Source organism: Oculina patagonica, chromosome 4, assembly GCF_052425735.1.
Source record: "Oculina patagonica isolate OP01 chromosome 4, crgOcupat, whole genome shotgun sequence".
Classification (NCBI taxonomy): domain Eukaryota; kingdom Metazoa; phylum Cnidaria; class Anthozoa; order Scleractinia; family Oculinidae; genus Oculina; species Oculina patagonica.
The window spans coordinates 21,210,024-21,215,918 of record NC_135761.1 but is presented as its reverse complement, the minus strand read 5'-3'; positions in this window follow the sequence as shown (position 1 = coordinate 21,215,918).

Below are 5,895 nucleotides of genomic sequence, written 5' to 3'. Positions count from 1 at the left end.
AGCTGGAGTGAGATAAAACTTAACGGCTCCTAAAATTTGAATTAAAGTATACAAGTGGATAATACGTAACACGATAGCCATATAAGGAAAAAGCATAAAATACAGCGTCGAGGGTGAAATATATACGTATAAAGAAAATACACCCACTAATAATATATTAAAGATGGGGAAAAAGTAATGTAATAATAATAATATTAATAATAATAATAATAATAATAATAATAATAATATAAAATAAAAATGAAATAAATGTAATAATAAACTAAAGCTAACTTTCATATAACGATTTAAAAGATATAACAGATCACTGTTCAGAGCGTCTATTAAGGCCATTAGGTTCAAGAGTTTTGCCTCGGTCTATGAGATATGCTTCTCTTGCTTTGCGACGAGAAGTACTTTTAGTGGGTAGCAATTCAAGAGAAACTAGAGACATGTCTGATGTGCAGTGACCTGGCATGCATGTTGAAATGAGTAGGGACTGCAGTGGCTGCTTTCTTGTGCCTTGGATTATTGCTGGCCTGCCTGTGCTCAGTAAAACGTTCCCGAAGAGTACGTTTTGTTTCTCCTACATATTTTCAATTAGTATACATCTTTTACATTCTATCATATTTACAAGGTTAGTTGAGTTGCATGTTATGTTATGTTTAATCTGTCTGACTTCTTTAGTACTGCTAAAGGTATATGTAGTTTTGCCATCTTCGATGTGGGGGCAAGTGAGGCATCCATGATTTGAGTTACAGCGAAAGGTGCCGGGTGGCAGCTGACTGCATTGGTGAGGGCTTTTAAGTTTCGCTCGGAAGAGTAAATCTCGAAGGTTGGGATAGCGCCGGTAAGATACCACGGGTGTTTCTTTGAAGATTTCTTTACAGTTGGAAGAGGAGTTAAGAAGAGGTTGTTTGTCGTGAAGTATTTTCTGAATGTTACGAAGTGCTGAATTACTAAAGGAACACTATCAGATCGTTTTTCACGAGTGTGATCCTGCAAAGACTCTTCCCGTGATACCAGGCGTACTCTGTCGATTTGCTCTGAAATAAAGCGTTGTTTGTAGTCTCTTTTAACTAGATATTGGTGAAGTTCTTTAACGCGATGTTCAAAAAAGTTTTCAGTGGAACAGATTCGGCGTAGACGTAGAGCAAGACTGTAAAGGATTGACCGTTTTGTATGATATGGATGACTTGAGGTGCATGTTCAATAACTACTGATGCTTATCTGTAGGTTTAGAGTATAGGTCGGTTTCTATTTTTCCATTGTTTAGGTGAATGTTGACGTCGAGAAACGGAATGGAGGTGGTCCAGCGTTCACTGGTGAATTTTATAGTGTGGTGGATATTGTTAAGATGTTTTATGAAATCATCAAGCTTGTCTTCTCCTAATGTCCAGATCATAAAATCATCGTCAATGTACCTCCACCAAATAAAAGGTTTGTCCGGGTACGAATCAAGTGCATTTGTTTCAAAATCGCCCATGAATAAGTTGGCAAATGCTGGGGCTATTCTTGTTCCCATTGCTGTATCATGCAGCTGCATGAAATGTTCGTTGTTAAACTCGAAGTTGTTCATATTCAGAATAATGCGATAGCTTCAGTGCGTATATCTTTTTGAGATCTTGCTTCTAAGGCTTTTCTACAGGCATTGATACCTTCATTAGTAGGGATGTTTGTGTAAAGCGAGGAGACATCTAAGGTAACAAGGATAGCGTTCGGAGCTAGGGAGTCCATAAATAAATATAAGAGAGTCCAAAAATATCTTGACGGACTACTCAAAGATAAAGCTATAGATAAGAACACTTATAAATATCTTTCTCCCGTCAATCCCAGACCTGGCCGCTTCTAATTAATTATTACCTAAACTACATAAACAAGGGCATCCTGGAAGACCTATCGTTTCAGCAAACGGACATCCTACTAAAGAAAATCTCTGAATTCGTCAGTTATCATCTTAATCCTCTGGTGCAGACACTACCATCGTATATCAAAAATACTACACATCTTCTTAACAAACTCAAACAAATCACTGATCCAGTCCCTCCTACGTCAGTTACCATAGAAACCACAATTTATTATTAAAATTCATGAGGCATATTTTATCAGCAGATACTATGATTTTAGCCAGTGGTACCAACCTGTTTATCCAGCACAAGAGTTGTGTCGTTTCGAATTAGTAGGACTCTAAAGTTTTCGGTTCCTTCTGGCAAAGAACACATTTTAACCAGACAATAGTTTGAGGGATCGACATGTTCGTCTCGCATCTGAAAATTAACCCATTTCCTCACTTCTCTGTGCAAATTGACCGGGAGGAAAAAACAACTCCAGTCCATATTTTAACATATTTTATTTGTACATGTAATAAACGTGCATTGCTTTTCGAAAAGACTGAGAAAACGTACTTCGTAACCCTGTAACTCTGTAAGCCTGAAAGCCTGTAACTCTGTAAGCCTGTAACTCTGTAAGCCTGTAAGCCTGTAAGCCTGTAAGCCTGAAAGCCTGTAACTCTGTAAGCCTGTAAGCCTGAAAGCCTGTAACTCTGTAAGCCTGAAAGCCTGTAACTCTGTAAGCCTGTAACTCTGTAAGCCTGAAAGCCTGTAACTCTGTAAGTCTGTAACTCTGTAAGCCTGAAACTCTGTAAGCCTGAAAGCCTGTAACTCTGTAAGCCTGAAAGCCTGTAACTCTGTAAGTCTGAAAGCCTGTAACTCTGTAAGCCTGTAACTCTGTAAGTCTGTAACTCTGTAAGCCTGTAACTCTGTAAGTCTGTAACTCTGTAAGCCTGTAACTCTGTAAGTCTGTAACTCTGTAAGCCTGAAAGCCTGTAACTCTGTAAGCCTGAAAGCCTGTAACTCTGTAAGCCTGAAAGCCTGTAACTCTGTAAGCCTGTAACTCTGTAAGCCTGTAAGCCTGTAAGCCTGAAAGCCTGTAACTCTGTAAGCCTGAAAGCCTGTAACTCTGTAAGCCTGTAACTCTGTAAGCCTGAAAGCCTGTAACTCTGTAAGTCTGTAACTCTGTAAGCCTGAAAGCCTGTAACTCTGTAAGTCTGTAACTCTGTAAGCCTGAAAGCCTGTAACTCTGTAAGCCTGAAAGCCTGTAACTCTGTAAGTCTGAAAGCCTGTAACTCTGTAAGCCTGTAACTCTGTAAGTCTGTAACTCTGTAAGCCTGTAACTCTGTAAGTCTGTAACTCTGTAAGCCTGTAACTCTGTAAGTCTGTAACTCTGTAAGCCTGAAAGCCTGTAACTCTGTAAGCCTGAAAGCCTGTAACTCTGTAAGCCTGAAAGCCTGTAACTCTGTAAGCCTGTAACTCTGTAAGCCTGTAAGCCTGTAAGCCTGAAAGCCTGTAACTCTGTAAGCCTGAAAGCCTGTAACTCTGTAAGCCTGTAACTCTGTAAGCCTGAAAGCCTGTAACTCTGTAAGTCTGTAACTCTGTAAGCCTGAAAGCCTGTAACTCTGTAAGTCTGTAACTCTGTAAGCCTGAAAGCCTGTAACTCTGTAAGTCTGAAAGCCTGTAACTCTGTAAGCCTGTAACTCTGTAAGCCTGAAAGCCTGTAACTCTGTAAGCCTGTAACTCTGTAAGCCTGAAAGCCTGTAACTCTGTAAGCCTGAAAGCCTGTAACTCTGTAAGCCTGTAACTCTGTAAGTCTGTAAGCCTGTAACTCTGTAAGTCTGTAACTCTGTAAGCCTGAAAGCCTGTAACTCTGTAAGCCTGAAAGCCTGTAACTCTGTAAGCCTGAAAGCCTGTAACTCTGTAAGTCTGTAACTCTGTAAGCCTGTAAGCCTGTAACTCTGTAAGCCTGAAAGCCTGTAACTCTGTAAGCCTGAAAGCCTGTAACTCTGTAAGCCTGTAACTCTGTAAGCCTGAAAGCCTGTAACTCTGTAAGTCTGTAACTCTGTAAGCCTGTAAGCCTGTAACTCTGTAAGCCTGAAAGCCTGTAACTCTGTAAGCCTGAAAGCCTGTAACTCTGTAAGCCTGTAACTCTGTAAGTCTGTAACTCTGTAAGCCTGTAACTCTGTAAGTCTGTAACTCTGTAAGCCTGTAACTCTGTAAGTCTGTAACTCTGTAAGCCTGAAAGCCTGTAACTCTGTAAGCCTGAAAGCCTGTAACTCTGTAAGCCTGAAAGCCTGTAACTCTGTAAGCCTGAAAGCCTGTAACTCTGTAAGCCTGAAAGCCTGTAACTCTGTAAGCCTGAAAGCCTGTAACTCTGTAAGTCTGTAACTCTGTAAGCCTGTAAGCCTGTAACTCTGTAAGCCTGAAAGCCTGTAACTCTGTAAGCCTGAAAGCCTGTAACTCTGTAAGCCTGAAAGCCTGTAACTCTGTAAGCCTGAAAGCCTGTAAGCCTGTAACTCTGTAAGCCTGTAACTCTGTACGCTTGTAACTCTGTAACTCTGTTAGCCTGTAACTCTGTAACTCTGTAAGCCTGTAACTCTGTAAGCCTGTAACCCTGTAAGCCTGCAACTCTGTAACCCTGTAACTCTGTAACTCTGAAAGCATGTAACTCTGTAACCCTGTAACTCTGTAAGCATGTAAGCCTGTAAGCCTTTCATTCCATGTGGGACTAGAATAAGATTTCAAATTAAGGATCTTTGGGGGGAAATGGACATGAAGAAATTGGTTGCCATGGCAACAGACGGATCCTTAACCTCTCTTCAGGTAAGAAAGCTACCAATTTACGATTTTCCATCACGTAATCTTGGGACAGGTGATAAATTAATCGTGTAAGCCTGTAAGCCGGCTTACAGCAGAGCTTACACAGAAATTAAAAACGTAAATCGTGCCTCATTTGGGAAATGTAGTCGTTAGAAATGGGATGTGTAGCCGTAAGGTAAAGAATAACGAGGAAAAGCGGCTTTTGTTAATATCCAAACGAAAATTTAACTCTCAATGTGGGGTTAAGATTGCGTGACGAGACAAAAGGTAACTCTGTCGTGCGTAACCTAACCTGCGATCAGGCGTTATTTTTCTGCATTAAGCCAAGTAGAAATCTTTCTAACTCGAAAGGAAACAACTATTTCGATTAAACATGTTAAAGGCAAACGTCAAAGTTTACCTTTTTTAACCAAGCCAAAGTATATGAGTCGCAAAGCACCCAGCCGTCGCGACTGACAAGTACAGCATTTACTCCGCGAAAATAAAAAAATGCTTGAACTGAAAGACGTTTGAATTCTTCCATGATATGTTCGAACAACAATGCCCAGGATAAACCTTCTACTCATACTAACTTCATGCAAAAAAAGTCGAAATCTCGAAGAGATCTTTGATCTACATACGTGAGGATTACACAAGTTTAGCGAATATTGCGGAATTTTTTTAATGTGTTCACGGCATAAACGTTAATCGAGCTCGGATAAACACCGGAAAGTACTTGTCTTTGATGTGCAGCTTAATGTCAAGCACACGAACAAGTGAACACAGACCATGTGGAATGTAAAATGTTCCCGGAGTAAAACAAATTCTCATAATCCGCCTTAAATCTGGCTATACGCGAAGTTAAGCCCCTAAGTTGGTTTTCTAAGTATATTTTTATTTGCTTTTATGTCTACATCTTAATAGGTGCGAATTTAGAAGAATTTTTGTGTAATCTGAGATCCGGGGGGGGGGGGTACTCCCATATGTGGCCTATATAGGTATGTGCCGCCCGATAGGGTATGGTTTTTGAGGTTCTCGGTCCTTAAATAGGGTATCATTTTTGCTCCTTTTGGCAATGTGTTCCCGGTGTGATCCTTAGATAGGGTACCTAAATTCTATTAGCTAAAATAAACGCCCAGCTAAACGAAAGAAGATATCTTAAAACTGAATTTTCTGTTCAGGTATTAGAAAAGCGATTTTATAAAGATTTGTGTCTTGCCGTGCGCGGTTAGCCGTTATTTGGGTCGTCACGTCACCCTATTCCCCTTGAATAGGGTGTCATTTT